Source organism: Acomys minous (assembly GCF_964271855.1).
Source record: "Acomys minous genome assembly, chromosome: 3".
Lineage (NCBI taxonomy): Eukaryota > Metazoa > Chordata > Mammalia > Rodentia > Muridae > Acomys > Acomys minous.
In genome coordinates this window covers 44,883,356-44,907,620 of record NC_140485.1, presented here as the reverse complement: position 1 = coordinate 44,907,620, position 24,265 = coordinate 44,883,356, and the positions used below count along the sequence as shown (strand labels likewise).

Sequence of the window (24,265 nt, the reverse complement as noted above, 5' to 3'; positions counted from 1 at the left end):
TAACTCAGTGTGACAATGAGGAAAATCTAGGCTTCTCCTTATAGGGAGTGTAGCCTAGCAGGGACAGCAGGAGTCACACACAGAGCCCGAGGAGCTAGACCTGTGCAGTCAGGTGGGGGGCTCCTCAGTGGGGGTAGTGCTGGACCCTGGGGAGAAGGATGAACAGGAGCCTGCCAGAAGGAGGGAGGGCACGGTGCATTGCTAGCCAGCATTTATGTGCATGCCTATAGTGGTGACAGCAGAATCGTCAAGATGACAGTCAAAGAGGAAGTCAAGGAGGGAATCCTCATGTGCCCCTGTCAGAAGGTTCTCCAACAGCTCCTCTTGCTGTATGCTGTACGTCCGTGCATGTAACCTGCACTTGAAACTGAATATATTTTTGAGTCATAAAGAGAATTACCATAGTACGTGGCTATAGTGTATGGATCTATATGTACCAATGTTTCAGAAGTGTCAAATGTTAAAACAAACAAACAAACAAAACAGACAGAAGACAGTTAAGATTCTAAGTTCCTGTATATAGTGAGTCCTGGTTGTAAATGTCTTCCTCTGCCTAGCTTTCCTAGCCCTCTAAGCCTCCTTTTGAAGGGCACATGTCACTTTCTATTTGGCCTTTTAAATGCATATTTCACATATTCACAATGGCACTCTCTCTCACACACACACAGAGTCACTAAATATTGTTTGCACACCAGAAAACTTTATCTTAAAATTTGCTTGGGACCAGGGCTGAGTAGGATGCTAAGGTTGGGAGAACACATTTGTATTGTTACCAAAAATTCTGTGGTATGGCATGTCCTTCAAACAGACTCCAGAGTGTCAGGAGGAACTGAGATCCCATCAGGGACATTAAGAGCCATGCCAGGAAGTGGAAGGAATGGAAACATGCCCCATCTTCCCTGGAGAAGACAGCATGTAGACCATGGTGCTCCCACTTCCCAGCCAGGATCTCTGGAACAGATGCTGTTTCAGCCTCAATAGTTACCTGACCATGAGTGAATTGCTTAATTTTCTGAGCCTCGATGGTCTCGTCCATGAAGAAGCACTATGATAGGAAGTGTTTCTATTGAGCTAGTGGAGGGTAATGCCGGACCCATGTAAGTGACTAGCTCGTATTAACATGCTGTTGCCGTTCATCTCTTGGGCAAGGTCAGCAGACGGCTTTTGGTTGCGTTAGGACACTGGGAACATCAGTTCCCTACTCAAGGCACACACTAAAAAGGATGTAAAATGTTTTCTGGGTAAGAAGAAGGGGCTCACAAGCCCCCAACCCTAGAGGAAGAGCTACTGATGGTTGATGGCTTTTAGGAGAAGGGAAGTCAGTTTTGCTTGAGGTAAGGGCAACCACGTTCCAGTGGATAGCTCTACAGCCATTAAAGTATAGGCAGCATTAATTGGACTTAGTGGCTTATTGGGGGAAAAAAAGGCATGAAATGAGCTGTTGGGGGCTAAGTGGATAGATCTGGGAGGAGTTAGGGGAATAATAGGAGAGTGAACACAATTGAAATACATTGCATGCATGAATGGCAGTTTTAAAGAATTAATTAAATGTCATTGAAATTATTCTTTGAATTCTAAAAATACAAAACCCCAAACCTGTTAGCTGTTGGGCATGTTCTCAGAAGGGTGGCGGGTTTAAGATTAGTGTGGCTGAAGTAATGGAAGCTTCAACTCCTTATATAATGGTTTCTGGCTGAGAATTGGTGGTGGTGGGGAGGCTTCAGTGGCTGGTGGGTCCAGACTTAAGAGAAACCCTAGGCCTCTCCTAGTGACCAGCCATCCAGTTCTATTGGAGTCAATCATCAAAGGACTTGTTGCTTTTAAGCCAAGCTTTTTGAGTTGTGAAATCTTATCACAGTGCCCATCTCTGCCAAGATCTCCAGGTGGTAGAGGCACAGGTCGAACTCAAATCAGAAGCCAGGACAGGGCACAGCACTGGACAGCCTGAAAGTCCTGGGATTGCAACCTGGTGCTGGTGTTTATCAGACATATGACCTTGAACGAGTTTCGCAAGTCCAGCCTGTCTATCTTCTCAGTCAACCTAGAGTAAACACTTGCATCTTTGTGAGGACTTACAGAGACAAGGGCTGTGAAGCACATGGCATCATGATGCCTCTGCCTGCCTCTTGTACATACATGATAAAAACAGGCAGGGCAGGAGGGTCTCTTAGGTTCTTCATTTGTGGAAAAACATCATCAACAACAAAAATAAGACATAAATGCAAAGGCTTGCTCAGCCTCTAGAATCTGAGCTGTGTTCTCTGCTGCTTTGACTATCAGACTGCCTTGATGAAAAGCAGTAGTGGGCCATCAGAATTTCTTGGTTCACTGCAGACAGGAAGCTTTGTACTCAGCCTTTGGCATAGGGGATCCCACCCAGTGCTCTCCTTAGCACTGGGAAAACGGAGTCAGAGGCACTTTGTCAAGCTTTTCTTTTTTTTCTAACCAGGGCCCAATGGCGCAGACTCCCCAGTCCAGATCCAGTGGCTCAGTTTCCGAAGCTGAAACTCCTTCCTCTGACACTGGATCATTTCCACCATTGGACCCCACTTAACTTCTCCACTCTCTCCTCAGCCTGTTTAAAGCACTGGAGAAATCCTGCCACTACCTTTTCTCCATCTTGTCTAGTCATAACTAGCCTATGAGTCTTCTTATCATTCACAGAGAAAGCCACTCCTGTCTCCTTTATGCTTTTTGAAGGGAACACACTCCACTAACCGTGTTCCGTACTCTCTCAGTCTCTCAGAGCGTAGGAAGTGCATCGTATGAGCCCCTCGGGACAATGAGGCAATCGGGTCCTAATTGAGCCTAGATCTGACCACATCTGTTACTCTCTTGTTCGAGTGCCTGTCTCCTCCACCACACCAGACCTGTTGTGGTCAGAGCTGGCTCCACACCATGGAATCCCCTCAGTTCTGGGAATATTCTCAAAGCTGCCTGAAAAGTGGCTTCTCCTCTTGTCTGGGCAGCTATTTGTTCTATCGTATGTCATGATTAGGAAGGCTCCTTGAGACTGGAGTGCTGGTGGTGTGAGCAAACCAAGGAGCCTAAGGATAGATCCTCTTTGCAATGCTGGACTCTTGGTAGCAGGTGCTGGGGTGGGGATGGGTGCCTCAAGTGGAAAGGACGGAGCTAGGATGGGTTAAAATTTGGATTTTATGCATCAATTCCTCTGCTGGGAGCCTTCACACTATCTACATATTTGTGTGCTCATCTGAAAAATGGGTCTCATAACAACCCCAGCCCTATCAAATGGTCCTATCAAATGAGGTTTAAAAGAATAAGTGAATGTAAGTGAATACAGAACATTATAACCCATTAGTACAAACACTGGCTCTTTTCCTGGCAATAGGATTGAGTATTGCTTTTCACTTTCACTTTTATAGCTTTCTGTAGGGGAAAATGCACATTATTTGTATAACCCAAGAACCATATAATAAGCGGTTATTTTCTTTGTTCTGAAATGGGCAGGGTCTGTTCGGTAATGGGTCTATTGTCGACCCTACCAGCCTCAACTTTTGCCCACTGTGGGTATTTCCAGATGTGCTTAGTTTAAGGAAGGAGTCTTTACTCCCAGCCCTCTGCATCCCTCCCTGTTGTGCTGGCTTGCCGGCCAGCATTGGCTCCAGCCATCCTGGACAGTGTCGTGATTAGCTTAGAGGGAGTAAGGAGGGAAACACAGCTGCAGCTACATGTGCAAGAACAGAAGCAAGGCATGCACCATTTATGGGGTGTTTTACAGTGAGGCTGTAATTGGAACCCTGGGACTCAGCAAGAGTTATGAGATGGGATAGGCTTAGCACCAAGCTAAACACTACTACTGGCATAGTTGTGTACAGGGCACTGACATGAAGACACTTGGTCGTGACATGTGCATACGCGTGTGCGTGCATGTGCTCTCTCTCTCTCTCTCTCTCTCTCTCTCTCTCTCTCTCTCTCTCTGTCTCTCTCTCTGTCTCTGTCTCTCTCTCTGTCTCTGTTTCTCTGTCTCTCTCTCTCTGTCTCTCTCTCTCTCTGTCTCTCTCTCTGTCTCTCTCTGTCTCTCTGTCTCTCTGTCTCTCTGTCTCTCTCTGTCTCTGTCTCTCTCTCTCTCTCTCTCTCTCTCTCTCTCTCTGTGTGTGTGTGTGTGTGTGTGTGTGTGTGTGTGTGTGTGTGTGTACAAATGGAGGGCCAGATCCTGAAGACAATAACAGGTTATCTCAGTTTGCAGCTAGGATGCTACCATTATAGGTACATGGTCATGATGGACATGGTGGGCTTAGTGACTTGTCTCAGGCTGTGTGTTGTGTGCAGAGATGGACACACATAGGAGTCCCATTTGTCACCCTAGAGCCATTATTATTCTTTTCAGAAGCTGTGCCATGGTAGAACATAGATGTACAGGATTAGCCTGGGGCAAGTGTCTTTTGATGCTGGAATGCCAGTATGAACGAGTGTCACTACCTCTGCTGTTGAACAAGGAGCAATAGGACTACAGGGAAGAAAGGATTCTGCATTTTCTCTAAACTGAAAGCAATGGATAGGGGACATTAACATTCTATGCCTCCTGCTGGAAGTGGAAAACCTAGAGGTTGCGCACTGTACGGAGAGGTCCTTTCTGTCAGAGAGAACACCCTCCCACAGGCAGACTGTGTTCTTTGATTATTAAGCACATAAAGACTGCACTGGTGGGGTAGAAGGTTGTCTTTTGTCAGTGAGTACCAAGTGAGTGAGGGGAAAGGAGGAGAGCATCCATCAGCCGGGGCTTACCAGCCTCTGTACAAGAAGCATCTTATACTCATTTCTTATTAAGTTAAAAAGTCCTCTTCCATTCCAGGTGACCAATTAATGATTTCTTAACAGAAGTCTTAACTATGCAGCACAATACAGAAACATTGTTTCAAAAGAAAACACCCACATGAGCTTAGTGGTGAACACCTGAAATGCTGGCTGGCCCTCAGGAGGCAGAGGCAGGAGGATGGCTGTACATTGGAAGCCAGACAGGTCTACATAGTGAGTTCCAGGCCATCCAGTGCAAAACTAAGCGGAGAAAAATGTGACACAACACAACACAACTCTACCCAAAGCCCCAGAAAATGTGCAATAGTTCTCTTTCTAAGTCTTCTTCCAGAACTTTCTTCCACTCTCAGAGGCAACCTATGCAAATAGTTGGTTTTTTTTAACCTCCCTTTTCAGAATTTCTTTCCATGTATTCAATTGTTCATATATACAGACAGATGTCAATCTCCAAGTAAAGTGCATCTTGATACGTCCCTACGTCAGCTCACTGGTGATATTCCCTGTGTCAGCTCACTGGTGATCTTCCCTGTGTCAGCTCACTGGTGATCTTCCCTGTGTCAGCTCACTGGTGATCTTCCCTGTGTCAGCTCACTGGTGATCTTTTTAAGAGGCTTTCATTCTTTGATGTAACAGCATATATAGTATGTATTCAACAATCCATACTGTCCTTCTTTAGTTTAATCCCCAGTTTTTTCCATAGAAGTTTTTTTTTCAGTGAAAAGACATTCCTTGTGAACATACATTTCTCTAAAATAGTAAGAAGAATATTTTGTACAAATGCATACTTTGTTTTAACAGAAAGTCTGAAAGCTCTCCATCCCTAGCGCCTGTTTGGCCTTCCACATTAAACATCTAGATCTTTACTCATTAGAGATGTTCTCATCTGGGTTCACACACTCATGTATTTGTGTGTATGCACTTGTGCTTGTACATGTGTGTGCCTATATGTGAAGGCCAGAGATAGAAGCCAGTTTTGTCCCCTCCATTGCCCTTTGCCTTTATTTATTTATTTATTTATTTATTTATTTTTCTGAGACAGGGTTTCTTATTGAACTTTAAGCTCATTAGTTCAGCTAGGCTGGCAGGCAGATGAGCTTCAAGGACCTGCCTAACTCTTCCCATGCCAGTATTGAAGTTACAGGTGCATGACGTCATGCCCAGACTTTCAGTCTGTGAATCCAAATTCATGTCCTCTTGCACTTACTCTGCTGAACCATTTCCCCAGCACTCTCTCCTTCTTTCCCTTTTCCCCCCTCTCTGTATGTCTCTCTCTCTCTATCTCTCTGTCTCTGTCTGTCTGTCTCTCTCTCTGTGTCTCTCTCTCTGTGTCTCTCTCTCTCAGTCTCTCTCTGTGTCTCTGTCTGTCTGTCTGTCTGTCTGTCTGTCTGTCTGTCTGTCTCTCTCTCTCTCTCTCTCATGCATATGACTGTGTGAGTGCATGGGCCCATGGAGACATCACTCCCTCTGTCTCTTTCTACCTTACTGCCTTGAGACAGGGTCTCTCAGAAAAGCAGAAGTTCTCTGTTTGGGTTGGGCTGAATGGTCAGCAGCCTCTCTAGATCTGTCTGGCCCTGGCCCCCAGCGATGTTGGAGTTACAGGTACAACAGCCATAACAAGCTTTTGACATGGGTGCTAGGGATTCAAACTCAAGTCTGCATGCTTAAATTGCAAGCACGCCTCCCCCCTCCTATTTTCCCCATCTCCCCTTATCAGCTTTTGAAAATGTTTTGCTAATTCAATATACAAAGGTTGCTACTTGCACTTACTTGTCCCTGAGTTCTAGTGTGACAGAAGTTTCTGCATGTTGTTTGTGCTGCTCTGGACTGGTGGACTTTTCCCCCCCAACATAATCTGAAACATCAAAAGGACTATCCCAGCAGTGCCTCTCCCCAGGAGCTGATGAGTACTTCAGAGTCACAGCACAGTTTCAGCTGTTGGGGTTGGTATTTAATAGACACCCAACTTGTTGATGAAATCCCCCAGCCCAAGGCTCACCTCTGCCCTCCTTGTCTATTCCAAGTCTCAGTACATCTACCCTATCCTCTGCCTCTGTGCCTGGCTTGCAGACTTCCCCGGAACAGCTACCGAGTGTTATGTGACTATGCTTTTGTTTTAATTCCAGGTGTGGGATGAGAGGCTGCATCACGGCAGGCAATTATGATTTGCCTCCTGCACTAGCAGGGGTGTGGTTTGGCCAGCTGAGGATAGTTTATGTTTGGAATTCTTGGGACTCTGGAGAGGGTATAAATGCCAGAGCCCAGAGAGGGTGGGGGTACTCTAAAAGAAGAAGAGGGCGGCTGCTGATCCCCCCTGCTGCTCCTGGTTGCTGTTGCTCTGGTTTGTCAAGTGGTCTTGAGCAAAAAAAATGAAGTAGAAGAAATTGGATATCAACCTTGACCCAAGGAACATGATGTCCCTGATCAGTGGGAAGTAGCTTAAAGATGTCTATGCCCCCTTTCCCTTCTAACCTTCTTTCTTGTCTGCCTAGTGTTGGGGGGAGGGGGTTGGAAAGGATTAGGCTAGAATAAGAGTTTAAAGGGAGGTAGAGGCATAAGAACCCAATAAAATAGCTTAAAACAATCCAACAATTGAGGGTTAATGGACAGCGCTTCAGAAAACCTGCAAGACCATGTTCTAGGGTGAACTCAGCCTCTGTCCAGATAATTTGGCCTTCTGATGTCACTTAATTTCAAAATTGTTCCCACAATCCCCTCTCCCTCTTTCTACGTGCATCTCACGGAATGGTTCCTAGCTTCTAAGACATTCACTGAAGCCTTCTACTCACGGGCTGTTTGAACTGCTGGCTCTCTGATGTGTTTGCTAACGTTCTAAGATTGTGCTTATATGATTTCCTTCCGACCTTAGGTGCCACACCATAATTCAAGAAGGCACAGATATTAAGCTGACCCTCGTGTCACTTGATATATAAGAGTCCAGAGTGCCACTTTGGAATTGGTGGTGTTTTCTAGGAAGTCTGCACATTCACATTCCCTTGAACTGATGTTGATGCTGTCTCTCAGTCAGTGAGTGTCCAAGAAACATCCCTTAATTCAGAGATGGCCATGGGGAAGGAGGAGAGAGGAAAGGACAGCCCTGATGGCTACTGTGTAGCACACACATAACTAGTGTGTGCTCAACAGACTCTCCCATACCTGTGGTGGATAAGGAAGCAGGCTCTGGGGCACTAGAGTGAGTCACTGAGAAATATGCATCTCACAAATGGTAAACAGTCTAAGGGTGTGTGTGTGTGTGTGTGTGTGTGTGTGTGTGTGTGTGTGTGTGTATGAGTGTGGGATGTGTATATCAGCATGAGTGTGGGGTATGTATGTGTATAGGTGTCTGTGTATGTATGAGTGTGGTGTGTGTGTATGTGTGTATGTTTATGAGTATGATGTATATATATGTTTTTGTGGTGTGTGTGTACGTGTATGAGTGTTGGGTGTGTATACATGTGTATGTAAGTATATGTGTATGTGTGTATGTGTAGTATGTGTGTGTATGTAGGTATATAGGTGTAGTGTGTATATGTATTTATGCGTGGTGTGTGTGTGTGGGTATGTGTGTACGGTTGGAGAGTACCGAGTAACTCCCAGTTGGGCCAGCTATCTGTTTCGTGTCCCATTCTCCTGAAATCTAAACTTTGTTCATTGACAAAGTGACTAAGTGAAGCAGACATGGTACTCGGCTTTTCTGAGGGCATCAGGTACATCAGAGGCCAGACTGAGGCCAGTACTTTGATCTCCTTGCCAAGGATTCTCTACCTGGCCCCGCTGTACTCAGATGGACTGATGGGGGGAGGGGAGTCTTTGTGGCTGGACTTTTGGACTCCATCGTATCATTTTTTTCTCGTTTGTTATGGTTTTGCGCTGAGTTGAGATGTTTTTCAAAAGAGCAGGTCACGTGTAACATGTGCCTGGCATTAGCTGGGTCCTGTGGTTCATCCTCTCTGCTTGGTGAAATGACACGTAAACAGAGCTTGCTTCCATGTGAGCAACTATACAAGCGGATATCACCAAACTTAAAAGGTAAAACAGAAGCCTACCCAGACAATCCAAGGCAACGGTGTTATGATTGTGTAAAATTTTGGACCACTGAGAGATGGCTAACCCCAAAGAAGGGTGTGTCACTAAGTATATTCATGATAACTTTCTCTGAATTTTTAATTGTGTCACTGCAATACAATAAACTTACATGGTAAAATGTTAGACATATGTAAAAGTGTAGGGAATGATTGGTGAGACCCTCTCCTCACATGCAATACCCCTGGCAGTTTTCCATGAGGGTCACCACTATCAACTGCTCTATGATTGTCCCAGAAAGAATGATTCTAATCTTTGTATATTACAACATATTTATGCTTACCCATCATCCATTTATTTTGAATCTATCTAGCCAGCCAGCTATCCATCCTGCTTAAGCCTAACTCTTTGTGATGGAAAACAAGGCAAAAAATGATTTAATTTAATCTCTTGTGTCAGGACCAGTACACTCCTCACAGAGGGTCTTGTGAGTTCCTGGGATGCCTGTCTGGGATGCAGACTTCATTATAAAGTCCTTCAGCTGGGGAACGAGCAACAAAGACCCATACACCAAAGATGCCCCAATGGCTCTTGTTTACATAAACTACACTATTCATCTCCTGGCTCCTAGCTTCTTCCAAATAGCATATAAGAAGATAATTTTTGTCAAGGATAGTTCCAGTTGGGTGTGAATCCACAGAACCTGAGCTCCAGGAAGTCTGCCCTAACTCGTCCCTTACCATAGCAGAGTGTCAACTTACAATGTTGACCTCCATAGGAAAAGTCTGATTACATGTGGTAACTTGCTGGATAACCAAATGCTCTACCAGAAGGAAGTCAACTTTGTCCCCAGCAATATTTTCCCCAGTTAAGTGGCAAGAGTGAAGGGCTGAAAGATGTCTGACATCACTCTTTATCACTTACTCCAAATTGCCCCCATGAGAAGCCAGTACGATGCTGGGGGGTGGCCCCCTCCCCCACAAAGAACACGCTCTAGAGAATAGTTCTGTGTTTTCCCAAGCCTCTCTCTTCAAAGGCATGAAAATAACCTGTTCTGTCTCTGATCCTACCCAACTCTTGTGGGGAGCTCTGAACTGACCCCTTCAGTAAAGTTCTAGCCCCTGTGGACTCACTAGATTTGACTTTTAACGGTCAAGTCTTAATGGGCAAAAGAAGTAAATAATTATGTTTCTCTCAAAGGATTGGGTTTTTTTTATTTGTGGCAGATGCCTAGACTTTCCTGCCTTAAATATAGGAGACTACTTTAGGCTACCAGCTGAAGATTGTAAAGGAAACTTCAGGCTTTATTAGACACAAAGGCTAAATCTTATCAGAACACTGTGTCATGTCCCTCTGTCTTCAAAAAGAAGCAGGCGACTCCCATATGAGGCTCTAGATGTTCCGAAAGATCTGGTTTTGCATTCTAGCAGCCCAGAAACCTCATCAAACAACAGCCTCTCATCCCCACTATTTATATAAAAAGTTTTAGTGCTGAATGTCACTGGATCAACTTAATGCCAGTACCTATCTATAGGCAGCTAGTTTTATGTCAACTTGACAAAAGCTAGAGTCATCAGAGAGGAGGGAGCCTCAGTTGAGGAAATGCCTCCATAAGGTCAGGCTATGAGGAATTTTCTGGAGTTAGTGAACAGTGGTGGGAGGGCCCAGCCCATTGAATGTGGTTTCATCCCTGGCCACGTGGTCCTGGGTTCTATAAGGAAGCAATCTGAGCAAGTCATAATGAACAGGCTAGTAAGCAGCATTCCTGCATGGCCTCTGCATCAGCTTCAGCTTCCTACCCGGCTTGAATTCCTGCTCTCACTGTTTTCATGATGAGCTGTTATATGGAACTGTGGGTGAAATAAACCCTTTCCTCCCCAAGTTGGATTTGGTTACAGTGTTTCAGCAATAGGAGCCATAACTGAGGCACTACCTGGGCATCTTTGTAGTCCTGGGTGGAGCACCCTGATGTGACAGGCATGAGGTGGATGGAAGCCCAGCTCCTCCAAACCACAGGGACAGGAGCTGAAGAAAGAGGTCAAGAAGCTTGAAGCAAAAGAGCAGTGTTAGACCCTAGACGTGTCAAACAATAGGTTTGTAATGTGAAGTCCAAGTATTTTTTTCTGTGAAAGATCAATTGGCATGTATTTTAATATTTCTGTCTCAACTACACAATTCTATTTATGGAATTAAAAAAATCCCTAGGCAGTAGCCATAGGTATTGTGTTATTTTAATGAAATGTTGTTTATGGAAACAATCAGTGGGCCAGGCTTTGACTATGACTATAGCTTACTGATACTTAGTCTATAAGAATATAGAATATTTTTCTCCTATACAATCTAGAAAGCTCAAAAACAAAATCCTATCTGACATGTAGAAAGTATTCAATGGAGGCTGGCTATCAACACTATTTATGGTAGAAGTAAGGACAGCAACAATGCCAACACTGGTAATTCCAGCATTACTAATTAAACTACATATGATGAAGTGTGAGTCATATGCCATATGTATGCTAGGATGCTTTCTTCCTGCCAGTGGAGCTTCCTCTCCATAAACATAGAAATGGAGGCCAGTGCCTAGGTAAGGTACACAAATACTGTGCTTTGTGCTTGAGCCCTTAGGGCTTGAGAGATGGCTTAATGTGTTAAAAGTGCTTGCTGTGCAAACATGAGGACCCAAGTTCCGATTCCCAGTATCCACATGTCTGCCTATACCCACAGCACAGGGCAAGAGGGGAGACAGAACGATCATGAGAGATCACTAATCAGCCAGCTCAGCTCAATAAAAATGAGATTCAGGTTCAATGAGAGACCTTTTCTTATGAGAATCAGGTGAAGAATGATGGTACTCAACCTCCTCCCCTGCTTGCACATGAACACACACAGGCATGACCCCCTCCCACTCCCCCTAAAAATAGATGAGCCCAAGGCTCAGATAAAAAGTGGCATGTACACAAATCCACATAACAGGTTGGGGGTGGCTTTGGAGCTTGTGTCTGTTTCCTCCAGCCCCTTTGCGGATCTTTGCAGCCTACTTTGCAGTCCTCTGGTACGCAGAGTATATTTCAGGACACAAGTGTAGCAGACAAATATTCTCTAATGTCTGGGTCCATACTGGAAAATGTGAAAGGATCCTTAGATTTTCGGCACGTCCTTGAGCTGGTGGAAAGAGCTGATTGGGTTTGCCAGGTGTTCCACGACTCGGGGACTCCTTGCTGCTAACCTGGCTCAGGTGTTTGTTTCACACAAAGGTTAGGAGATGCCTCTCAGTGCATTTGGAAGCAAAGAAATGAATAGATGCTTGGTCACTGCCTTGCATTCTACCCTGTGTTTGCTACTGTTTGGATTGGCTTAGCAAGAGCAAACCGCCTAAACCACTCGTCTTCAGGTTGGCTGCATGCTGGTGTAAGAATTCCCCTCAAATCCCCCATGACCAGAGACGGGCCTCTGGGAACTTCTGTGTGCCCTGAGATTTGCTCATCTAGTTCCCTACAACTCTGACAAACTCTCCCTGGGTGTTGGTTAACCAGGTGGTCTGTGGTGATTTCAGGAGGTGGGCGTGGGCAGCTCCTCAGCTTGTATCCCCACCTCCCATTTATCCCCACCGGCGTCACTCAGATCCACTTATGAATCCCATCACAAAGAATGGTTTCCATGAATCAAGAACACAAGCCCTAGCATCCTCTAGTCTCCAAGTGCTATAGAGAACTAGATAGAGTTGGGAGTTTGGTTCACTATTCCTCTAAGGCAGGGGCCAGCGAACATTCTGCTGTAGTGATGATGGCAAAGTTTAACTATGGGACGAGAGGATGGGGGAGTATTTGAGTAGGCTACCCAGTTACTTGAGTATAGTATCAAAACCTGAGCTTTTGAAGTCGGAGGAACAGAGGTTTCTCCTGTGGTTCTGATGTTTGGCACCACCTTAGGCAAGTCAACTGTTCTCAGTTTGTCCTTTGTTAGTTGAGGATTATAATAGTGTGGCACACCCCTGCCCTGCCGGTCCATAGAGCTGCTGTAATGAGGATGAAGCAGAAAACAGTCACTGTGCCCCCAAAGCTTTTAGATGTTGGTGGCATCACCAGGATCACCTGACCTGCTGAGTGAGAACATCCATTCAAGAGAGAAAAATAATGTCAATATGTTTTAAAATGCTATAGGAAAGTTTTTTGCTTTTCGAGGCAGGGTTTCTTTGTGTAGCCCTGACTGTCCTGGACTTGCTTTGTAGACCAGGTTGGCCTTGAACTCATAGTGATCTTCCTGCCTCTGCCTCTATGAGTGCTGGGATTAAAGGAGTGCACTATGACACCTCTCTAGGAAATATTTTTTTAGTGGTTTCCCCAAAGAGAAGTGACAAATATTTGAGGAGACAGGTATGTTTTACTCAATCTATACATGGCTTAATGTTTTCAGGTATTCAAGTATCTCGTGGTAATTGTACAATTTGTATGTGTTTTTATATCTTGTTAAAAATAGGTCTAAGTAAAAGATCACATCTTAATGAGTTCATCTATCTGTGTGTCCTTCAGAGAGATCTGTGCAGAGAGCATCAAGGAATGTTTCATGAGCATTGTCTTTGAGGAAAGGCTGAAGGGACCGAATGGGATTTTGCTTTGCATGGCTATAGAGTGCTGGGACTAAGTTATGGCAAGGTGTCATCCCTTCTCCAAAACGTGATTATCTTGATCATTCAGAGGAAAACTCACTTCCTGAACATTGTTGTTAGCCTGAGTTAACCTAAATGCCATGCTTGGAACCAAGGTGTTCAGCATCACCTGAACACCAAGGGTAAGGGGTGACTACAAGTCAGAGTAGCCCTAGACCCTCGGTGGATCAGTCCTGGTGACCTCATCTCACTGTCCCGGCTTGTGCAAAGACCCTTGCAGTGCCTAGGTTTAAAGCACTTTCCCAGAGCCACCTAAGTGGCTATCATCTCGGGAGCCAGGTGTGTGGCTTTTCATAAGTAAGTTTTGTGGATGTTGATGGCGAATTAGAAGCTGGGAGGTTGGCACTGGCTGTCTTAGTAAGATTGGAGAATGAGAAGCTTGCTTGAGGTCAGTAAAACAAAACAAAGCAATCCTTCCCCCTCCCCCTCCCCCCCCCCTCTCTCACACACACACACACACACACACACACACATACACACACACGGGCATAATTGAGGTCAATTCTGTGATCTGTAACTAAAGCAACACCTGTGGACATTATTTTCATCTTTGAGTTCTAGGCTTTCATAGCCACCATGTCGCAGTGAGAACTGGGCTTAGGTGGAGACAGACTAGAGCTGCGCTTCCCAGCCCTATCCTTTCTCAGCTACTTGACAATAAGCAAGTTTGTCAGCCTTGCTTCCTCGTCTATGAAATGACTCACAGCCATTCTTCACAGTGTACAAAACAGCTGCTTTAAGAGATGCTGCAAACCCTGCTGTTAAACTAGCCCTTATAGGCTGTGAGTCTAGGCCACATCTGTAGCACCTACCCCCACTGTGGACTTGTAAAGAAAAAGCTAACGTCAAGGCTGGGTGTCTTAGCACACACTGAGTCATTACTCTAGACAGAGCTAATCTTGGACTATTGATAATGAGGAGACAGGCAGAGAAAATGAAAACCTCTTCATCCCTTATAACTTGCCAGTCACACGTTGGTCTTTCTTTCTGCATTACCCTGAAGGTGAGGTCACGTTTGTTTTCACACATGCCTACTCAGAGTTATAAGTTATGTGACATCCTTGGTAAAAGCAAGGTCATTCATTGTAACACCACCCCATACTTACTTTGTCTCCTGTTGAACACATTCTCACTTGGTCCACAGGAATTTTAAGTTTACAAAGGATGGACTCATTTGTATAATGATGATGACGCTCATTTTGGAAAGAGCCCCTAACTTCAGAGGAGCCAGGCAAGAGGCAATTTATCTTCTGTCAGAAAAACAGCACAGACAGCTTGTTGATAAGTGTTAATTGATACCTGGTGTTTTTATCAAGAAGGCAACAGGGACAGGTGGGGACTGCAGCAGTTGACTTTTATTGAAAGTATGTTCTTTTCTCTCTCTAACTGACAGCTACCACTCAGGGGCATACTACAGAATGGTCCTAGTTTTCCTATTTTAAGAGAGGTAAAATATGGATTTTGAAATGAAATCAATTATCCTTTATGTGTTTTTAATTCAAATATAAAAGCAACAGCCTTGGGCCAGCCAAATAAGCCACTGATTCAAGACAAAACCTTGCCAAACTTTAAATTGAAAATCTAATGAGTTGATCAGGAGCAAAGCTTTCATTCCAGGACACTTGGAATGAAAGGCCTTTAACCTGGTTGCTCTGGAGTCAAGTGTTGCTGAGCTAGTGGCCAACACGGCACCCTTTACCTTCCAGATGAAGGTTTCTGATTTGTTAGCACAACGGACTAAGGAAAGCACAAAAGTTCTTCAAATGAACACTTACTAAATGTTCTGGGCAGTGTATGATGTAAACTTCTTCTCCTTCTCCCCATAAAGTACAATATCTGTCTGTGACTAATGGACTGCAGGGTCGGGTCTGTTCTCATAAAGGTACAAAAGGCTCAGTGTGTATTGAATGTAGCCTCAGAAAGATTGGGAGAGCATGGGTGGAGGAAGAAGACCAGAATGTGCAGGGCACAAGATGTCTGACATTTCTGCCTTAACTCAAAGCCCTGCTCTGTATTTGAGTCCAGAGGCCTCCTTTCAAGAAATACTGTAGACCTCATCTAATCCCATTACTGTATTTTGTCTTAATGTTTAATTCATTCTTCGGTTTTGCCCAAATACCCAGTAATTGCCTGCCACTGTGCATGCCACAACATAGAGGATTCAACAAAGACAGATGTGATCTTAGTTTGGAAGTCATAATTTAAGAGTCAGCCAGGTAAGCTGCTGATGCAGGAAGAGACATTGCCACATTCTAAATAGAGGTTTTTTATAAATTGGGCAGTAGTAAAGCTTTCTTCCAGGACACTTGGAATGAAAGCCTTTTAATAGAGATGCTTTAGCAGTCAAGTGCTGATGATCCAGTGGCCAGTATAGTCTCTCTCTCTCTCTCTCTCTCTCTCTCTCTCTCTCTCTCTCTCTCTCTCTCTCTCTCTCTCTCTCTCCTCTCTCTCTTTACCACTTCGTGTAGTTCTGCTGGAATGACGTCAGGATGAACATACAAGGTGGTGTCACAGCTTTCTGCCACACTTAAAAGCTTGAGATGCCCCCGGGGCTCCTGTTGGACTTGTAGGCCAATGGACTCCAGATGTCTTTTCTCATGCTTTCTTTATGAATTGCTCTGAAGCCTTGAATATCCGGGAGAGAGACATCTGACTCCATGCTTGACTATGGAAGGTTCCTTCCCTTGCTTTCATAGTTACCTCCCAGATTCCATAGGCATGAATTACTCTAACACTCTCAAATCATTGCTCCCTCATCAGTTGTAAACCATGCACATCATACCCAATACTGATTTCACATGCATGGATTCTGCCAGCCATGGGTCAAAAACACTTTACATAGAAATGTTTATTCCTGTAGCGAATGTGGCCAGACCTCGCCCCCGTGCTTGCCATTATTTCTCAGCCTCACAGAATAAAAATTCACAGCCCACTCACACTAGATTAAGTGTTTTTACATGATTCAGGGGAAGATGTGTGTAGGTTTTCATGTAAACACTAGGCCATTTATATAAGGGACTTTTGTGTCCTCAACTTTTGGTATTTTCAGGAGTCCCAGGATCCATTCATAGATACCCAGGGCTTACAATAGTGACTTCACTTCTTCCATCGAGTTTGTTGTCTAGTGGGGCAGGCATTAAGGTGCAAATCAAGCCATATGACAGGGACACATTGTGTGATGTAAGATTGGAGAGGCGTGAAAAATATATTGGGGCCTCTGGAAGGAACTACTCCAAGCAAAACTTTAGAGTCTGTGAGAACTCTGTTCTAAATGATAGCTTATCCCTCCAATCCCAGGAACTGCCTCTGTCTATTAAAAAGTGGAGGGTGGAGCCTAGGAGACGGTTCAGTGGCTAGAAGGTTCTTGCTGCCAAGCCTGGCAACTTGTGTTTGATCTGTGGGCTCAATATGGTGGGAGGAGGGAACTGACTACCACACGTTGCTCTTTGACCTCTGCATGCATGTTGTGACACATGCATGTGCACTCACATCCTCACCCCACCCTAACCCACATGTGGTCATGCACGCAAACAAGCACTTCAAAATTTTTAAGTGGGGATGGGAATGGATAAAGAAGGAAGGTGTGTTCTACTGCCTTAGCGTCGAGCACCATGAACCAGGCTCTCTCCACAAGCTCTGGGTGTGAGAAATAACCTTTTCCTCTGTAGGAAGAACTCTCTTGGTAGAACTTCATTCACCGAATCATTAGCACATCAGATTAGTTGAGACCTGAGCATGCAGGCGGGTAAGCCAAGTTGACTGGCGGAATCAACAGACACTGCATTTTTAGAAACCAATGAATAGCCATCGATTTAATGGCTTATACGAAAGAAACAAAGTGAGAAATGGCACAAATCCTCTGGGAGGAGTGAAATGCTTGCTTGGGTGACGGAAGCTATTTAGAGGCAGCCTATTTCCCAGCCCTTTAAACAGTCACTGGCACGCAGAGGAAGGGGGAGTTTTAGTCTGTGTTCATCCAGGATGCCATTTGATCAGAGAGGGAAGTAAAGTGCAGATCTAGGTTTCTGCTGGCATCTTAGTAAGGGATGCTGAGAAGTCACAGTTTGGAGACAACGCTGCCTCTCTGAACAGATTCTAGAAGACACAGATGAGTAGGTATTGACAGGGAACCCTCCGGGAAGACTGCTGTGCATTGACCTGGCCCTTCCTGCTATCCGCTGATTCTTCTAATGCAAATAGTCCTTCTTATTGTAGGGACAGGACATTATAGTTCATTGTCATTTCTGTTCCCTCTTCTATAATTTATCTTCCTTTCTCAGGGCCCTGGACCACTCGGTTTCTTAAAATGGAGTATCACACAGAACTTGTGACTAGATTATATATTTTATCACACCATCTCTCCAACATATAGTTAAGTTATTAAATATATGATTTTTCCAGAAATCATGCTACATGTGGGGCAAAAACTAATACACATGAAAGCCTTATTCCAGCATTTACCTTCAGATGGAGAAAAACAAGCACGAACTGTGAGAGAGGCCTTGGAAGCACGGGAGATGTGGTAACCTGGAGAGGGAGGATCCGAGACTTGAACCTGGGACTCAGTGGATGCCTCTGGACGAAAGCATGCCTGCGTCTTGAAGGTGAAGCTGACATTAGTGTAAAAGGGCTGCTCTCGATAGACTGGTGAAAAGGGTACTGCAGCCAGAGGGGACAGTTTGCTGGAAGTCACGTGGCCTTTATTCATCTGGAAATAGGCCATGTTCCTTGTGGCTCAGGACATGCCCCATGCTCTCCCTATTTTGTTGGAGCTATGGGGTTTTTAGATATAGTCCCATGTTCCATGAACCAGAGGTGGGTAGCAATAAGTCTGGAAGTGTGCCTTTGGGAACTGGGATGACCAGCATGCTTCTAGGCAATCTTTATATTTAGAAGCAATTTCCAATTTGGAACCGTCAAACAATTCAACTCAGCCCTCACCAGACTGACTGTGACTTGGTGAGAAAGTCTTTATGGAAATGGCAGAGAGAGGTCAAGATAAGCTTAAGCATCTCTCCTGGGGAAGATTTCCCCAAAAGTGTAGAGGTGTCACAACTGTGCTGTCTAGTGTTATGCCAACCTCACACAAGATAGGGTCATTTTGGGAAAGGGACTCTGGATTGAGAAAGTGCATCCATAGGACTGGCCTGCATGCAAATCTGTAGGGCAGTTTCTTTTGATGTGGGAGGAGCCAGATTACTATGGTGGTGCCACTCCTGGGCAGGTGGGCCTGAATGGTATAGAAAAACAGGCTGACCACCATAGGGAAGAAGCCAGTAAGCAGTGTTCCTCCATGGTCTCTGTGTAAGCTCCGGCCCCCAGGTTCCTGCTTGACTTCCCTCAGTGATGGAGTGTGACCTGGAAGTGAACATGAAACAAACCCTTTGCTTCCCATGTTGCTTTAGGTCGCAGTTTATCCCAGCCAAAGAACGCTAACTAGGAGAACGATCAAGGGTCTTCCTGATGTTCCTCAAGAGACTGCGTGTTCTTAAAGGGGGCCAAAAGGCTGTGAGAACTTCTTTGGCCCCTCTTAGTTGGTTAAAAACCATAAGCATCACTTTACAGCTTTACAGCTAAGTGGGCTTACTAAAATGTAAATGTAGCCGAATTGTCATAGCAGCCTTCCTGCCCCATTGGAGGTGTTTAAGTGACGGGAAGGAAACCAAATCCAGTGCCAACTATGTATCAGATACTCTGTTGGTGCCTTTCCAAATATTATCCCCCAGAAGGCCCTGGCCTCCTGACTGGGCACAGCTTGGGACAGCCCCCTCACGTCTGGGCTACACAGACAGAAGCTTGGAGAAGGTGCTTCCCTAGTGGAACCTGCAGCAGCCCCAGCACAGCAGGGCCTTTCCAGAAAGCATTTCTGTGGCTTAGAGATTGGGCACAGAGGCTGCTGAAAAAGGATCAGAAAATGAGACAGGAGGAGACATTGGGGTCTGTAACGCTTTAGGTGATGTGTGCAGGATTTGTGAAGACTAAGTAATCGTCAGAGAGAGATTTCTTGGCCAATGAGCACCTCGGACTACATGACTTAGCCAGGTCTTCTGGGATGCAGCAAGCACAGAGGAACTTGCATGTTGTCAAAAATACCAGTCTGTCTTAGAGTTCCGGACCCTTTATAGCAAGAATGGAAAGTCCTTTGGGGAACTAGGGAAATCTTTGCTGGGGTACAGTGTTAGCTGTTCTCACTATCATGTAGTATATGGTACTCAGACGGAGTACCACCAGCCGAAACACAAAGGGGAAAGCTCCCATAAAGTATGATTTTTCTTGTCCCAGGAAGGTGAATTGGGGAAATCTGTGCTTCACTGTGTTTCCAGGGCCCTTAGGCCTGGCGTTAGACTTGGGCGCACTGGTGGGGACAGAGATAAGATGTGTTGCAGACTTCTCAAACTGCAGGCAGGACGCACCAGTTGATGCAGGTTTCCTGAGAGAATGCTCTCTTGCCACCTCACTGAGAGAGTGAGGGGGCGGGGAAAAAAAAGGACTGGTGCCATATGTGGTGACACGAGAGTGTGCAGCCGGAAATTGGAATCCAACACCACATCTAATGAGCCTGTTATTAGAGGCTCTTGGCAGAGCGAGGAAAGTCGAGTGCTAATGAAAAGCAGGTATACAGAAAACTTAGCACGGCTCCATTATTCATTCCCTTTGAGTCACGGAGCACAATTTGCACGATAGGCTGAATTTGCCATCGAAACAGGACTTGCGCGCATGTGTGGGAGAAGGAGCCAGGTAACGATTGCTAAACTAGCAGCTGTTTGCATAATGCAGGGGAGAAGCTAAGGTTAAGAGAAGTTGTAAACCCACTGTAAGTAGTTATCTCTCATCCCTAGCTGTCTTGCCAGGTGGCCTTACTTTGTTGGGTAAGGGAGGCCATGGGAGAGGATCTGGCTGAGCTACCCTCCGCTGTTTAGGAATTCATTGTCTGCTTCTTCATCCAGGATGTACCCAAGTAGGAACAGCCATGTCTAACAGTCTCCAGGGCTGCAGCTCAGGGCTTGGGGTGAGTGAGCGTGGTGAAGAACACTTGGCACTGTGGAGTTGGTGTACCCCGATTCCCTGCCTTAGTGTTTGAATTCTTTATCACCCCATTCTACTTGCACAGGGGGTGGACTTTAACAGAAGGATGAGCACACACACACTTGAAGTGACTGTGCTGATGCAGGGGACTGCATAGACCAGGCTCAGCCTTTTCTGTTCATTGGCCTAGAACCAAACCCTTACACTACCAAGACCTTAGGCCTTCCGTCTGTCTGTCTTCCCTTCTTCTAGTAGCCATGTATCTCAGTAGGAGCTGGGCAGTCACTGAAACCCTGCCACATTCATGATGAATCTAGGCCCCGGCATTAATTATTTGACATCCATATGAATCAGTGCTCATGCTAAAATCCAACATTCAGACATAAGGGGTTCTATCTGGTGGGGGGCTTAGCTTCTAGTGCAGCTGTACAGGCAGCCATGTTGTATTTATCCTACTTACTTGTTAATTTGTGAACACATTTCAGAGTTATTTCAAAGAGATTCCACATTTTTTCCAGGCTGGTGGTCACATGTTCCTAATTATGTAACCTGCTCTGATCACTTGATATGAAATCATATATTCCTACTCTCTTGACTTCTACCCAGTGCCACCACCACTTGTAATAAGTTTAGCCACTTATTCCTTCTCCTACTACATGCCCATAGCATGAGAGCAAGAGGTTTTTGGACTGGGTTTATTTTATTTACTGTGTTGCTTTCAGTAGCTCTCACAGAGTGTGGACTACACTGTGATCCCTGGAGAAATCTGAGGACTGAAGACAAGAATGGTAAGAGGGTGCCAAACCATGTGTTGTTGACATCTGTAGAAAGGCTTCTGCCCTAGGAGAAAGCAGGCATCTTTTGGCAAACACTCATACAGGAGGCCACAGGCTTGCTTTCTCAGAGCCCATAGACTGGTGAAGGATGCAGGGACTTAAGGTCAAACCACCCTTTGAGATCCCAGTCAGGAACTGGCCCCTCCAAGAGACCTTTCCTGAGCATCTTTTATGCCTTCTCAAACTGGCTTAGGATAGTTCTCATGTTTCCCAGGAGCACCCCGTCCAGGGCTTTGTCACAGCCCAGATGTGGAGCAGATGATTACAGCCCAACCCACTTCCTCCCATTTTCTAGGCAGAAGCACTCATCACTGAGCAGAGTGTCTGACGCATGGAGAGTGGTCAGTAAATCCATGCGTGTCACTCGATGCTGCTGCTGTTAGCTTAGATACCAGCATATGCCTGTCTGTGTCCTAAAGGGATGTAGGCCCAGAAGCAGCTCTACACCATGGTATATATTCATCCTTGGTATTAATGCTCCATATTAACATTCTAGAATCATCTCCTTTTTAGGCTCCCCGTGTGGTCCAAGAGATGCAGCAATTGATTAGACTTGTACAGAAGCTTGGCAGAGAGTTTGGGGGAGCCCCCTGAACCCCTGACTTGCCACCGAGGCTCTGATTTAGTTGAAAAATTATCTTCTGTGTTGGCAAGATGTCTCACTGGGTAAAAGGGTTGCTTTTCAAGCACGGCAAACTGACAAGAAACCCCAGAACCTGTGGAGGAAGGTGAGAACTGACTTCTGCCAGGTGTCCTCTGACTTCCACATGAGTGCTCTGGTTCCCACTACACCCGCACTATAATAATACTAATAAATAAAGTTATGTGTTCAAACTTATTTTCCATGTGCATATGTCAGAAACTCTCAGAAGCCTGAGACATCTGCTTAATTCTAAGAAAGTAAGTTGGAGACCTTCTAAGTGAGCTCTTGTGGACTCATGACATGTTGATGCTGCCACTTTGATGTGGCTGTTTTGATTCAGGGCTTCCGGGACATTTTTGTCACAGCCAGAAAAGTAGGCCATGAAGCAAGCAGCAGTTTTGTATAGCAAAGAAATGTGTGCAACAGGCACCCAGACCCTTCTTGGGGCTGGGCACAGACGTGAACCTATTTTCTGCGTGTTTCCACTTTACCCTGGCTGTTTCGCTGCCCAACGCTTTCATGACCGCACGTGGAGCTTGCCAGAATGTTTGCTTTCAATACTTGTTAGGCTCATTGGAATGATGAGAGTGGGTCTGATTCTGATTTCGACGGCAGCAGCGGGGTACAAATGAAGCAGAAGGCAAGGGGGTTGATGATCTCAGGGGGTGCCAGAGTTTGGGAGGAGCTGGTTAAGGGGTGTGCTCACTCTCTCAGACCGTGTACGGCCTCTGTTCCTCCTCACTGGCCATTTCCTAGTTCTGAGCTTCATTGTACTTTACAGTTCTGTCTGGGGAATTGTTTAAAAATGGAAATATGCTCTGTCCATGCTAAAGAGATCATTCTGATGATTTTCTCCCGCTTGCTGCACGAAGTGCCTTCTGTCTGCTTCACTTGGCAATGAAGGACGTGGCCCCCGTGGCTCGCTGGTTCTTCTGGACATGGGGAGCCGACAGACTGCTCTCTTTTTATAGGTGGTCTGAGTGACCCTCAGTGGCCACACGTGGCAGGAACTCAGAGGTTGCCTGCAACAGCTATTTAGAAAGTAGAACGTGGGTGAGGGGGGCGCCAAGAAGCTTATAGGTTTTGGCTCCTTACTCTATCTTAGTTTTAAGGCATTTTGATAGCAAATATATCACACAGCTTGTCACAAAATGAGCCATTGTGTTTACATCCGGAGTTGTAGTTTTTGAGCTAAATTTTCAAGGTCCTGTTGGAATGCTGGGGTGACTGGATAGGTCTTTTAACTCATTTTCATCTTCGCCAGGAAAGTGATAAGGCTTTCCTCCTGGTCTCTAGAGAAACACATTGCTCCTGGCAGTCTCCTCACTAGTGCACTTTGCTGAACATTCTGCTTATGTGCGTATGCATGTTGTCCAGGTGGATGGGTACATGTGTGTATGCAGATGTGTGTGCACATATCTGCATGTGTATGTGGAGGTGAAAGGTCATTCCTCTGGTGCCATCCAACTTTCTTTTCTGAAGCAAGGCCTCTCATTTAGTCTGGAGCTCACCAATAGACTGGACTGGCTAGCCAGCAAGCCCCAGGGGTCTCCCTGACCATGCCTCGCCAGTGCTGGCATCATAAACGTATGCCACCATGACCTGATGCTTAATGCAAGTCTTGAGGACGATACTGCTGTCTCCCTACTCACAGCACAGGCATTTTACTTACTGAGCCATTTCTCAATCCTTCCTTTACTAAATTTGCAGGAAGGAGTATTAGACCCTTCTCTCCCCATAGTATAATCTGGGAATTATAACACAACCTGGCACCTCCTAGATTATAGAGCCCTGTTGTATGCCTCTGGCCTCCAGTTAGAAAGGAAGACACACACACACACACACACACACACACACACACACACACACACACACACAGAGTCACGCAGCTAGTAAGCACCAGAGTGAGAGTGAGACGCCTGAAGCCCGTATTTGGCCCATCGTCATTTGTGACGTTGCCAGGCGATTGCTCTGCAGGCAGACACTGCTCAGTGGCCCTTTGTCTAGTCTGCTGGGAATCCCGGAACAAGAGCAACACCTTACTTCCTCAGAAGGCATTGATTGTCATGTCATCTATCAGTGATGTATCCGTCTAGGAATTACCATCTTTTTCATCTGTTTTGTTTTCACCCACCAAATGATGGTATTTGTAAATAGAAGCAACAAAAAAGAAATCCTCCTTAACTTATCAAAGTGAAAATGTGGATGCTTCATTCTAAAACAAAAATCTTACTGGCTTGGGAAATGTTATGGTAGGAGAGGGGAGCAAGGTCTTCGCTTCCCCAGCAGGCGTTCGCT

General features: G+C 45.4%; 1 protein-coding gene across 4 annotated transcripts in view; it reads left to right on the top strand.

The window, feature by feature from the left end:
* SLC1A2 (solute carrier family 1 member 2) overlaps nucleotides 1-24,265 on the top strand; it is a 127,398-nt gene that overhangs the window by 48,128 nt on the left and 55,005 nt on the right. The gene's annotated exons all lie outside the window — the stretch shown is intronic.